General features: G+C 47.3%; 1 protein-coding gene and 1 non-coding gene across 2 annotated transcripts in view; one reads left to right on the top strand and one right to left on the bottom strand.

Moving 5' to 3' along the window:
- The window catches only part of PPEF1 (protein phosphatase with EF-hand domain 1), a 42805-nt gene extending 33168 nt beyond the window's left edge, over nt 1-9637 (bottom strand). The window contains exon 1 of the mRNA XM_050902436.1: nt 9580-9637. The gene's annotated coding sequence lies outside the window, so the exon portion shown is untranslated. The remainder of the gene's footprint in view (nt 1-9579) is intronic.
- A 361-nt stretch (nt 9638-9998) lies between these two features.
- TRNAV-UAC (transfer RNA valine (anticodon UAC)) lies at nt 9999-10071 on the top strand. The gene has a single exon. It is a non-coding gene; the product is annotated as a tRNA-Val (tRNA).
- The last annotated feature ends 4106 nt before the right edge of the window (nt 10072-14177 follow it).

The following is a 14177-nucleotide window of genomic DNA, read 5'->3' as shown; positions in this document are numbered from 1 at the left end:
CCTATTTCCTGATGGCTTCTCAGGTGGCTACAGAGCCATCCTGGCCACCAACCTGCATGTCCAGACTCCAGACCAGCCACACCTATTGAAGACTCCAGCAAGCAGGGTCTCCACTCAGGCCCAACAAATTCACTTTCTGCCCTTCTTGTCTGACTAAAGAATCATGAACAAGGGGAACTAGCCACTGTGGGAAGAACCAGTGCCTCCTCCAGGCCAGGGCTCTTCATTGCTCCTAACTGAGCCGCTCCAAAGGAAGAAATCCCTCCCCGCCCACCCCCCAGGTATGTTGGTTCAAGCCAACTCCCGCTCCATGCCAAACCCTGCCTTCCTGGGCAAAGGTATAGAAAAATACCAGGCAAAGGCCATGAAGGCCTTCCATGGGAAAGAAGGTTGAAAACTAAGCATTTAAAACATCAGAGTAATTTCTGTGAGCTATTTACTATGCAGTGTAGCAATGTCTGGTGAAGAATCATTTGCCATTACAAAATTCCCCCAAATGTTGGCTGATGAAATGGAAAGCTGGGCTTTTACCAAGGTATTGAAAAAGGCTTCGGAGATACAGGGTAGCTGGATGAGAATTTGGGACACAATGCTGTGTTAGCATTCTGGATACTATACTGCTGATTTACCCTTAAGAGAGAATCTGTCATGTTCACTAAAAAGCAGGCAGTAATTCAATTTCTACAAGCCGGTGATCTGTCCCATTTTTAGATATAACTCCAAGAAATTGCTACATTTCTCTCAGTTCAGCAAAAAGGCAATTTTGTGATGGACACGCACTGAATACACAGCCCATCCACTGAAGCAAAATAAAATGTCATTCCAACCATGCCAATAGACATGCACCAAGCTAAGCCAGAGTGGCACATGCGGCTCTTTTTCTGGATAGGAGTCACTGAAGGTTACACTGCAGCAAGTGCTCAGAAATTTGGGTTTCAGAACCTGAGCTGTCGAGAGCCTGATTTACAGAGATAATGAATCAGCACCATTTGATCTGGATGTAATAGGTGCTGCCCAAAATCAATCATGCTTCCAGTTTGTCAGTCACGTAAAGACCAGGCTGCCTCATGAATAATGGAAATCTTGTAAAGATTTATAGCTGACTTTTAATGAAATCAGGCTGCAGGTCCTTTGGGCAGAGAGCCATCCTTTCAAGCATACCTTATCTTTTAAAATTAGATGAGCTGTGCTACTGGTAGACAAGTGTAAGCTAGGTCAAGCCTGAGGATATGGAAGCCATATCAATAAGAACCACTAGGCTTTAACTTCTTATTCTTGCTTCGTTCCATTTGTTTCTTACCTTTGATAAACCAAGAATGAAAGGCTCCTCCCTTTATTTTGTTGGGATGGGATTTCCACAATTATGCTACTTCCCCTACAAGTTGTTTCAATGGCTATCTATCTCCAGCAACATGCCTCCTTTCCCTACTTGCCCCTTTCTCAACCATATTTGTGAACAGGTAGTTATGATCTCATCCCATAACATGTCTTAGAAGGTACATGTGGTTGGAGAGGTGATGAGATAGCGACAGTTTTCTCCATAAAGATCAGATGGATGGATGGGTGGATGCTTCCAATGACAGGGGCTTTCCTGTGATATCTTCTTGCTATCAATTTTTTAATTTTCTGTGACTCTCACACTTCCTTTAGAGTTGTTTTCCTTTGGAAATGAGGACTGCAGAGAACTGAGAGATACTGTAACATGGGTTTATGATGGATTTGCTTCTGTGCATTGCTGAGGGAATGAAGCAGGAAAGAGCAAAATACCCTAGAGAAGAGAACCCAGACATTAAATCACGACACCCAGGTTAGCACCAGCAGAGGGACAACTCTTCAAAACTGTCTTGTGGCCAGAGTTGGGATTGTCAAGGATGGGAATCTAGAGACGAGTTAAAGATTTCATGAGCTAAAAGACCCACTCTACAGAGAGTCAGATGAAGCAGCCACAGTCAACTAACAGAGTGAAAGAGAACCTGGCTATGGCACAAGAGCTGTAATTTTGACACCAACGCTGAATTTGGTCTGCCAAGGGGCTGATATGAGAACATCAAACATAGGCAAAGCAGTATGTGTTTAGGTCTCTGTTATTTTACATCCATGGGACAAACTGACATTTCTGTTTGATTTTCAGTGATTATATATATGTGAAAGAAAGAAATGAGAAAGCCTTTTTGTTTACAGATAATTTCTTCAGCCTGCTCAGAGAAGCAAGGCTAAGCTCAATATAGAACTGATGGAATAATTTCTAGCAATGGCTGTGTTGATAGATCTCAGTGTTTGGGCCAGGAATCAATAGGGAATGGATGTAGTAAGATACCGGAAAGCCAGCAAAGCCTGAAAGAGAATAGGATGAAGACAGACCAGCTCATTAAGGTAGACTCATTTTCCTGAGCCCAAAAATGCACTGCAAAAGGAAATAAAAGCAAGAGCTGCAAAGGTGTGAACATGCAGAGATTGTTCAAGCAATCGTTGAGTTCAGGAACTGCATGCAAATCCAAAGAGAATCTGTAGAAAAATGATGGGAGAATGCCAGTTCATGTTATTTACAGTCAATAAAGGATACATTTACACAAAACATTTGCACTTTTTTGTGCAGAAAATAAACAAAGCAAGCAGCCTCATTTTTTGCGCAGCAAGACTTTGGGGAGAATGTTTTTAAAAAAGAGGGGGAGTAGCAAATACAAGTGCACAAATGGGGTGCAGATCACCTTGAAGTATAAGTAAAGCCATCATATCACTTTCGAGAAACGTTAAATGCCTCTAGGGGACATTCCTTTAGGAAGCAAGGAGAAAACTAAAAATCCTGAAGCAAAGTTAGTTCTAGTGAACTGGACCCAACCGAAGCATAAAAGTTAATAACGGTTGTAAGCAAAATCTGAGTCACGCACTGTCCTGCAGTCTTAATGACATCCCATTTAATTTTCCTTACTTGAAGGGGGAAAGTGGTGAAAAAGCAAAGCTCTAAAATAAATATGTGTTGAAATCTGAGCCAGTTTAAAAATGAAATTTGTGCTTCAGCTGAAATTCATGATGGTTTTAATAAAGTTTAAGTAAGTTAAGCATCAGAACAAGGTTCAAAATTATCATCATAAAAATACTTTTTCCTAAAAAAAAAGTACATGAAATACAGTAGTCTCAAAGCTATCTGATCTCATCTGTACTCAGAAGTTCTGGATAACTGATCCAGTCCAGGTCAAACTTTATAGTTTGAAGCACACTGATTTTTCTCAGGGTAAAACTGTAAATAGTCCCACATACATCTGTCATTCCCTACATAGACTTAGGATGAAGTCAATTCGCTCTTTAAAAGCGAGCTAAAAAAATATATATATCCCCCACCCAAAGATATTACCTGTTTTTTCTTTCTGCTTCAGCAATACCAAGATATTTTCTACAAGAGTACCTTTAGAAGATTCTTTTTTTAAGAGAAAGCAGCCCCTTTTTGGAAGCAGAACTGCACAACGAGGGGTGCAGCTCTGCAGAACAGGTGCTCCAATTCTCTCTGGGGCTCTGGAGCTCAGGAGCTGCAATGCACTTGCTCTCCACCTATTTATACAGCTTATCGAGAGGAAATTTCTTGAGCGCTGCTCTTCAGAAACAGTCAGGGGAAAATACCATTTTCATCATCCAGCCTGATGTGAAAGCTCATGGCTGCAGTCCTCCAGCTGTGCTGTTGCTGTTGAAGAGCTGTTTTGTCACCATGCCTCCTGAATCTCAGGCAGAGAAAGGGATGGGCTGAAGTTATCTGCTTCGCATCTGAAGTCACATGATCTCTTTCAAGAGGAACAGCCTTTCTGCTGTGTTGAGGCAATGATTTGCATTTTAGCAGATCTAGCACACCGGAAAAAACCATAAGGGCTGTCCAAGTATTTGGTTATCTGATGTGACTGGCATGGTTACGAAAGCCCTTAAGGAAAGAAATACTGAATTTACCACGAGGCATTGTATCTGCATGTTAGTGATACAGGTGTTCTCCAAAACAGTCATACCCAGATAATGGGACAAGGATGAAGCACTCAAATCTTGCGCTCAGAAGCACTGCGCTAATGCCTGTACACTTCATTTCTTCCTGTGCATGCACATGTCCTCCCCATAAACATGTGACTGGAATTCAGTGGACTCGGTTCATGTTTCGGCTCGTCTGCTCCTCGTTCGACTACTGGAAAGAGATCGGACAAGCTGAGAATGCTGCAGCGTTGCTCCCCTGTGCGGTCAGGAAGCCATGGCGCTGCATGCTTTGAAATCAAACCCTGACCCCTGGCAGCAGGACCCACACCTCTGACCTAGCTCCTCGCCATGCTGGCCACGGACTCTCAGTCACTGCACAGATGCCCAGGGAAGGGCAGAGCCGTCACGCCCAAGGCAATTTGTTACTGCCCACTGCTAGCACAGCAGCCCCTGAGGAATCTGCCGCTTCTGGCAGTATATCGATAGCATGGGGACACTTCGATTTTGAACATATACACCACCAAACCACTCAAAAATATGAGGTGTCAGTAGAAGTATGGTATTGTAATGTCACCTGTACAGTGTTGGGCCTCAGCATCACTCATCCTCATCACACCACCTTTGCCCCCCAGTCTGTCCTTCCACCCCTCTCCGAAAGCTGGGGAGGGGCTGCTTGCTGCTGTGCAAAGCGATGGAACAGAGCACAGCAGCCACTTCTGTGGGGTCAGCACGGGGGCATGTGGGTGGACTGGATAGGGAGCAAAAGATTTCTGAGAACAGAGACAAACAGAGTAAGATCTTCACCCTCCTGCCCCTGCCCCAAAGGTCTAATAATACTGTAACATGGTATTTTCAGGAAATTTTTGCCATCAGTCTGGTAAGAGTTCTAAAGGCATCAACCACCAGTGTGAAGGACAGAGTGATCAAACCATCTTTTGGGACAGACAGACAACTGCCCTTACTGTGACAGAATGGATACATTTATTAATGTGCAAAAGATATTTAAAGTGCTAAACCAGCAAAGCAGAAGGCACTGTGTGAATGCACTGGTTCGATTGACTGAGCTAGTCCTTTGAGGTTCTGGAGTCCCAGACACAAGCTTCCACTTTCAAAGCTATTCCTCTCCTGTGAGACGAGACAGTAAATGGAATACATACCAGGCGTGATAATTCTGCATGACCCAGAAAAGTTTTGATGTTGTTTTTCTGGCAGGATGCACTTTCCCTGATCAGAGTTACAGTAGCTAATCATTTATGTATGATCATGCTGTTCTGCCAAAATGCATGCAAGCAAAAATACATCATAACCTTTTTCCACTGCACTCTGGGGATACACATTATTTATAAAACATTTACCGTACCTGATAAATTCATCTATATTGGCATTTACCAAGATCTCTGCATAATGAGAGGCTACAAGGTTTGTTCCAATGGCCAACAAATCCATCAGAAATGTTTCATCCAAGATCAATGGGAGAGGGATCAAACCCATAGCTGTTAGGTTCTGTAGGGCATAAAGCCTCCACTGCATGTTTTCTTTTGTTATTCATGGAATTTGTTCGTCCTCTGTCTTAGTGGTCTGACGTGATCAAGCAACCTGATGAAGAGTCGGTCTTGCTGGACTGAGCCACCTCTCCAGTTACCTATGGGGATCACAATAACATGCAACTTGAGGAAACACAAATGTGCTTTCCAAATTAACCTTTCCTGTTCAAGTCCAAGGACACAGGCTGTACCAAACAAGACCATTCTCCTTTCTACATAGGGCAAAGAGAACATATCAGTGCTACCAACAAGGTCACACATACTACTGCTTTTTTGTTCAGCAGTCAGGTACCACATGCAGACTTAAGATGCTGCAAAGGGTTTTAGCATCAACAGCTGCAACAGAAAGTATGTCCAAAAATTCTGACAATATGTTGTTGAGCAGTCTAGCATGACAAGAAAAAACCCAGTTATGTTGCTAGTGCAGAAATCGGGACATCCCTTTACAAGCAGCCCTTCTTGATGTAATAGCACACATTCTGTTTTCCAAATACTTTGGAAACATTAACCTCCTGAGCAAGCCTCCATGCAGGCATTCCACATACATAATTCAAATTCTGCTTCGGGCCTATTTCTCAGAAGCACCCACTACAAAGTGATGTAACTGATATTTTTCAGAAAAACTGAAGATAATCATAGTCAATGTGCTCCTTCTGAGCCCTGACTGTGGTTCCCCTCCTCTTACCCTACCAAGCTCAAATAAGTATTTTTATGTGACCCAACAAAGTATTTTAAAGTACTAGCCAGGGGACAAGTCCCTGCCTGAGAGACCTGGACATCCAGTCACAAACAGAAAGAATAAAAAGAATAGAAGAAATGAAGAGAGAAATAAACATCCAGAACAATTTTAAACTCTGTCTCAGTGACATGACAGAAATCTGTTCTCACAAATCAGAAGGAGTAGGTTAATTTGGGTGAACAGGAAAAGAAATCTCACCCCCCACTGACAATTCTGGGTGAGATGATGAATAAAAGACATCAAAACTAGCATCCTTGGTAAAAAGAACACAAAATCAGAAATGTGAAAGAAAGGCAGCTGTAGGGCCTCCAAACTCCTGAAGGCCAAGAAACTAGACCGGAACACTATGAGAGCATCGGGATACCTTCTTGTCGTGGTTTAACCCCAGCCGGCAACTAAGCCCCACACAGCTGCTCGCTCGCTCACTCCCTCCCCAGTGGGATGGGGGAGAGAATCAGAAGAGTAAAAGTGAGAAAACTTGTGGGTTGAGTTTAATAGGTAAAGCAAAAGCCACGCATGCAAGCAAAGCAAAATAAGGAATTCATTCATCACTTCCCATCGGCAGGCAGGTGTTCAGCCATCTCCAGGGAAGCAGGGCTCCATCACGCATAATGGTTACTTGGGAAGACAAACGCCATCACTCCAAACATCCTCCCCTTCCCTCTTCTTCCCCCAGCTCAGCATATAAGCTGAGCATGACATCATATGGTATGGAATATCCCTTTGGTCAGCTGGGGTCAGCTGTCCCAGCTGTGTCCCCTCCCAGCTTCTTGTGCACCCCCAGCCTCCTCGCTGGTGGGGTGGTGTGAGAAGCAGAAAAGGCCTTGACTCTGTGTAAGCACTGCTCAGCAATAAGGAAAACATCTCTGTGTTATCAACACTGTTTTCAGCACAAATCCAAAACATAGCCCCATACTAGCTAGTATGAAGAAAATTAACTCTTTCCCAGCCAAAACCAGCACACTTCGGTAAAAATGAGAACAAATTTTTTTAAAAAGGAAGTTTTCCCAAATTATCTGTTGAATGCAGATTATTCTGGGAAGCAATGACTAATGACCTAATTTGCACAACTCTACCTCCCTCACAAGTTAGCTTAAGCCTCCACTGAGAGCCTATAGAGATGATAGCTATCTACAGCACTCAGGTTTTGCCAAATCTTAGTAAAGCAACATGAGGAAAAAGAAATGGGCACAAGAATTGCCTAACAATAGCTTCATCTCCATTTTGTTGGTCTGGTGAACCATAAGCTGCACAGGCAGTGCAAAACCTACATCCTGAAGCCTCAAGCCTACCAGACTGTCTCTTCCCAAAAGGTGCCTCTGGGTTAAATCAGGCTCTCCAGGTCACGAGGGTACACAGATTTGACTCACACACTAATGATCAGTATGTAAAAGGATTTTTTTTATTATTTTTTATTGTTTTTTAAAGACTGGGAACTGCCAACTACTAAGTGCAGCCATCACATACATGGTAGGGCGTCAGCAAAGTCTATGGAAATAATTTTCTTCACCTCTATTTTCATCTTATCCTTATGAAATGGCTTCTAATGACAACAAGACAAAATTTTCTACCTTGTAACAGTAAATCATCTGCTGCTTCAGCAAAATATTAATTTCAAGAGTCAAGGCAACTAGGATATTTAACTACAAACAATACACTGTTTTCCTTACAGGCATCACATGCTTCCGAAATTAACAAACTTATATTCCAAGTAATAGTTTCTGTTCCTAAATTTAACCACAGTCCTGTAAACACTGTACAGGTGCATTAATTTGTATTTCTACATGCCACTCCCCTTGGGATGTGAAGATCTAGTATGGTGAGGACTGAGGTAATGTGAATAATGCAAAACCTCAGGTAAAACATAATAGATAAAACAAGGCAATTATTGTGCAGTGTAACAGATGACAAGTCCCTGAATGGATGAATACCTGATGCAGACGGGCACAGAACTGCACAGAAACAGCTGCGCTGCTCTGTACCCTCACAAAGAGCCATCTTCTGCAGCAGATACACCATGAATCCACAACCTAAGTAATCTTGGATATTGCTGGATGGGAGTAGAGGGTGAGCAGACAGTACGAGCAGCTCGATCAGCTTCCCTTTAGCAAAGACACAGCTGCGAACACTTAGGCCTTCTCGTGCTACATCCACATCTAACCAAACTTCTTCCCCCCCCCCCCCCAAAAAAAAATCCAGTTGCAAAGGCGTATCATTCACACACACACCCCCCCCCAGACCGAGCTGCGCAGCACGGAACGGCGCGGTCCGGGGCCTGGGGGTGAGTCGGTGAGCGCGGGGAGCCCCCTGCTGGCGGCGCGGCACCGCACCGGGAGCCGGCCGCAGCCCCGCCCGCCCTGTCGGCTCCGCCGCTCAGCTCCGAGGACCCCCGCCCACCCGCTTCCCGCCGGGTCCGCGCTGCCACCCCAAGCCGCTCCGATCCCGCCGCGCAGGCACGCACGGGCTTTAGGTGCTACAGGGCGCGGTACGGCGGGGCGGGGGAAAGGTCCGCTCTTGGGGCCTCTGCCTTGTGTTTAAAGGAAAATCCTCGATGGTCTCAAGGTAGGCTTGAGAAGGCAAATGGTCTCGCTTTCACCCCTCATTTTAAACACTCATTAGCGTGTCCCATGCTATGCCTGAGGGGATAAACCGTAACTTTGGCAGATCCGTTAGGCACCACGCGACGGCCTCCTCAAGGGCATTACCGGCACTGACAAAGCTCAGGCTCTGCCTTCTCTCTCTGCACGCTACTTGAAACACCGTCTCCTGTACCGAGGCAATCGTCTACGCTTTCCTCCCCCACTGACAGAGAGCTGAAAGACCCCGCAGTAAGCAGGGGAGCTCCTTCCCGTGACGCATTTACACGAAATCCACGCAGCCAGGTTCCCTCGAAGCAGCGGGGGTGTTGCTGCCCCTCTCAGGGAGTTCAGCCTGCCTTTCCCGTACTTTGGTCAACCCGCTGGGTCCCGAGATGTAACGCACCGACCCAGCGACCTCCGCTCTCCGCTTCCCGGGGAGAACAGAGCAGCCGAGCAAATCAAAGGAGCAGCGGGACGGGCAGGAAGGCTTGCCAGCCATTTCCGAAGGGGGGCGCGGGGGGGGCCTAGAGGCAATGGCGTTCGACGCGCACAGGCTGAAAGCAAAGATGTACCGAATACATGCACGGGAGGGGAGCGCTCACAGTACCCGCTACACGCGGCGTAAGGCCGTTACTGGGGCCCTTGCCCTCCAGGCTCGTTACCTGCCTCTCTGGGCCGTGTTTGGTGGGGCAGACCTGGGCCCGAGGCTGCCAGCTGAAAGGCCCTAACGCGCAGAGGCATGCCTACGGCAGTCGCACGACAACCTTACCTGCGCTTTTCCCATAGCCTGAGAGCTATTGAGGTGATTTACCCCCTTCACTGCGCCTCTGTAGCTATCTGAGGGGCAGAAGACGCATTAAGATAATTTTTAATTGCTACATTTTTAAAGAATCAGCAAATAAATAAATAAATTAAAATAAAGAGAAGCCCGGGGGCTGCAGCTGCGGAGAGCTGGCCCGCCCTCCCTCAGAAGCTGTCCCCCACCGCCCAACGGCTCGCCGCGCGCCCAACGGCTGCCTGCCCGTGCGCGTGCGGCGCGCGGGCGGGGGGGGGGGAGGGGGCCAGCGCGCGTGGCCACGCGCGCCGCCCCCCACACCGCGCGCCGCACCCGCGTGGGCTGGGCGGGGGACAGAGGCGCTCCGGCATCTCGTCGATAGGGGCAGTGCCGCGGTGGCTGGTGTACGTGGCGGTTCCATAGTGTAGTGGTTATCACGTCTGCTTTACACGCAGAAGGTCCTGGGTTCGAGCCCCAGTGGAACCAGCACGTCTGCATGATTTTTTGTACTTACGCGGAGGTTTTTCATCATTTCCTTTAAAGCGATGAGTCTCGGTTTGGTTTTGTTTTGTTTTTTTTTTTTCTCCCCGAGACGGGCAACCTCATAGGCACGTAAAGAAAGCACGAGTCCGGCTTGCAGCAGAGGAGGAGCGGTGTGTGGCGAGGGGAGCGGAAAGGCCCCTCAAGCAGGAAAGCCTGGTCCGGCTGAATCCTTTCCACAGACCCTGTGCATTAGCACATTTTTCTAAAAGTATGAACATAATTTAGACCATGTTGCTGCAGCACTTGCTTTTTTCCCCTAAAAAGCTCCGTTGCCTGCAACAACATCAACCAAAATGCAGAGAGACCCAGCGAGAGCTGCCTCGAGCCAGCACCCTGAGGCACTGGAGCAGCCGGCGGTCTCACCACCCGCCTGCCCAGCACGGCTCTGCAGGGCAGGATTTAAAAGGTTGTAATCTGGTCACTCACCGTACCCTACTCGCTGGGCACCATTTTGTGGTGGCCGGTAGCCCCCATGCCTCTGGTGTGGATGGGAGGCCCGGGGTGTCGCAGGGGCTGTGGGCCTCTCTGCGCCAAGGCCTTCCTGAGCCGCAGGACGCCCGGGTGGGGGAATGGGCAGCTGGAAGCCTAATAAAAGAGTGTCACCCCTCCTTCGCAGCCTGCCTGATCTACAGGCCGTGGGCATCCATTTTGCATCTTCTTCTGGGCCCCTTCTCACGGGTGCAGCTTAGGCCCGGGCCTGGCTACTGTGGTGAGGCGCAGACGGGGCCTCTCCCTGCCGCAGGTCAGAGGCTTCATCCTCAGCAGGGCTGGACGCCACCTGCGAGAGGAGCCTTTCCCCGCCAGCACGGGCAAGGGATCCCCGTCTTACTGTGGTCCCTCGGCTGGGTAACCAAGGAGACCACAGAGACCAGAAGGCAGCCATGGCAGCAGCGGGGAGAAGCAGCGGCCTGTGCCTCCTCTGAAGCAGGGCCAAGGGCATGCGAGCACCTGCGCGCCGGTGGCGAAGGCTGCAGCCCAACGCATCCCCAAGGAGATGTCTCACTGGGGCAGGCTGGAGCACTGTTGCTTTCACCTCTGTGTTTGGAGAAGTGTTTGAACACTTGGGAAGGGCCAGCGCTTTTCACAGTGCACAGCTAGCAAGCACAGTTAACTCTGTCCTTGTTTTCCCCTGTACTGTGTGTATCGTTTTTATTAGTTGGGAAAGAAAGAGCCATCTCAGCTTGCCTCGGAGCAGTTTAACTTTTGAATTAAAACATGTTGTCTCATTCTGCACATGCAAGCCTTTAGGAAAGGGTAACCTCTGGGCAGGGATGCTGCCACGGCATCTGTCTATGCGTGGGAGCCCCAATGAGTGCTGAGGCCAAGACATCTCTGCAGGAGGAGGAGGATAGTCCCTTAGCTCTGCTGAGCTGGAGTTTGCTCTTGAGTCTCTTTGCAGGATCACAGTAGGAGGGTGTGATTTACCTATCTTAAAGATGAAAGAGAAAAATTGGCTTAACTTACTTTAATCAGGGTCTTATTAAGAAATTTACTTTAATCATCATCATCTTAAGAAAACTATTAACCTTTGTCAGTGCTTGCTCTTACTAAAGAAACACTCCGGGGTATGGGCAAGCTGAAGTTAGAGATTGCAGTGCAATGCAAGGATACCTGGGCCAGGTTACAAAAGCTCTTTTGGGTAGAAAGCACCCATATATCACATAGTGAGACCTAGCAGGATAAGGTCATACCATTAAGCACCGTAATGACACTAAAGGCCTGTGTATCCTGCAGCCTGAAAGTGCAGACATACTCAGGTCTGGCTTTCCTCTGCTTAGCTTGGTTAGTGGCGTGTGCGCAGCCCACAGGAGGTGAAGCCAAAGCAATGTATCCCGCCTCTTGGGTAAACTGTCTTCCAGAGACAGGCTGCTTCCAGGATACAGGCTCAAAGCTGAATCAGCTATAGCTAGACTTCTCCTAATGTAGGGTGTGCAAGCCTTTGGTGGAGGTACTTCACGTCTAACAGGGATGGTGATCCCATGGTGCCTACCCTGCCAACGACAGGCACAGCTCCCCCAGGTGCATGTGTTACAGGGAGTGGGCCTGATCCTGGTGGCCAGCACCAGGTAATTATCTGCATCGTGTTTTCTTACATTTAGGAAAAAGGCTCCTTTTCAGAAGACGACTTAAGCTCACACTTCAGACTTGTAGAAAGAATATTTTATTTCAAGAGCCAGATCTTCATCGTGTGTAGACCATCATAGCTCCATCCATTTCAAGGGGATCCAGGTCCTGACGGTTTGACTCAAGCTCTGAAAGAGCTGGCAGTCTTGCTCTCTCGGCACATCAGTATCCTGCTTCTGAGAGATGCCTGTGGTTCACACGTACATGTATAAATGTGTATATTTTGTGTGTTCTCTAACTGTGCTAAAACCAAAGCGCGCCAGTCACATTTGTGCTGAGACATTGTGCGTCATGTGTGTTCAGCTCCTAGACGCATGAATCTGTGCGCGCCACTGATTTAGCTGTCTGGCACTCTGACTTTGGGAAAAACATGGAATTGCTACGTGGAGTTGCACTTTTCTCTCGCACACGAGAGCTTTTGCCTCCTGCTTCTACTCTGAGGGCACACCTGCACGCTGCCGGTCGGTCAAGCGCCGGGGAGGGCTCCGTGCCCACGTATGTTTTCAGAGCTCGTGGATGCATGGCTCTGCCGTGCTTAGAAGCAAATTCATTTTTCATAAGGAGAAAGCTACGGGCAGAAAGCGTTAAGTCTGCATAAGATGCTGGCTTGGGGCTCCTCAAACAGTGCTGAGCTATGTCTATATCTGTTAACAAAGCAAGGCCAAGGTACAGAGTGGAGTACTGGCCTCCAGTCATCCATGCTGTTTAATTCTTAGCAAACTCCTGGTAAAATTGTGGTTCAGGCCAGCTAACCCACCTGATGAAGGACACGTGCCAGGGAGCATCACTGGGCAGGATGTTGAACAGCCTCCACTCAGCTTCGTTCCCCCTGCTGCCATCCCAGCCTTCAGGGGTACGTACTCCCGTGCCTTCACGTCGCGGCCCTGGAAATGCAAGCTGTACTTTCAACTTCATGGACTAAAAGCATCCCAATGGTGCAGGGTGGCCTTTGTGTTATTTCCCACAATCTGGGAGAAGAAACCACACGAAGGTATCTGAGGGCCATGGAAACATACCAGCATGTCTTAAGGCCAATGGTACATGAGCTGGACCTGGAGTTGTGTGGCCGAAAGAGTGAACTTGCCCAGGCAGTTCCTGCCCCTGTTTTATGTAGCAATAATGTGGATGTCACCAAACTGTCTTACTTTGGACCATTTGTACCAGCCACAGTTTTGTTCCATAATCAATGCCAGGCTAATTTTTATCCTTTTAAAATTTTATTTTTACTTTTTATGAAGGGCAAATGTAGCCCTTTCTGGTGCTGTATTGTGTACTGACTTTAAAATGTTTTCTGTCTTCTGTACCTGAAAGTATTTGTATGCTTGCTAGGAATTAACTACGTGATTCATTTAACAATGTTGTCTGCAGCGGCAGCACAGTTTTGCTGTTTACAGTTATTAAAATGAAGGACCATCAACACCATTAGACACAAAGGGTCTGACCTGCATAGTATTTATACTGAGACTGTAATTTTAAGGCTCTTCTACTCTTCATGTGAACCAATTTGATTTTTTGAATGCTACAGACACATTTTTAAACAAAGGCTGCCCTTTTTTCTGTGGGAAGGGAATTTTATACCTGGGGAGCCACCAGACTTGAGGGTGTCCCTTTGGAGGAGATGTTCTTTGATAATAGCTGTGCTATGTCTGAATATGATCCCTGCACTATTGCATTCCTTACACAAAATCAAGACCTATTTGAAGGGTGGAGTTGACCATAAACCAAGCTGATTTTGAACTGCTTGGGGTGATGGGGGAGAATTTGGTTTTGCTTTTTTAAAATACGGTAGGTGATTTCTGTCTGGGTGGGCAGCTCTGCCTCCCTGTGAGCTGTGCCTATGAGACCATAAGGCGAGAGGCTGAAGCCCTGGTCTGGTTTTCCATGAGACATGTGGATGAAGGTATTTAGGGATTTTTAAGGTGTGA

This window comes from Gymnogyps californianus, chromosome 1 (assembly GCF_018139145.2).
Source record: "Gymnogyps californianus isolate 813 chromosome 1, ASM1813914v2, whole genome shotgun sequence".
In the NCBI taxonomy this organism is placed as follows: Eukaryota; Metazoa; Chordata; class Aves; order Accipitriformes; family Cathartidae; genus Gymnogyps; species Gymnogyps californianus.
The sequence above is the reverse complement of the archived record's forward strand: the minus strand, read 5'-3'. Positions and strand labels throughout refer to the sequence as shown.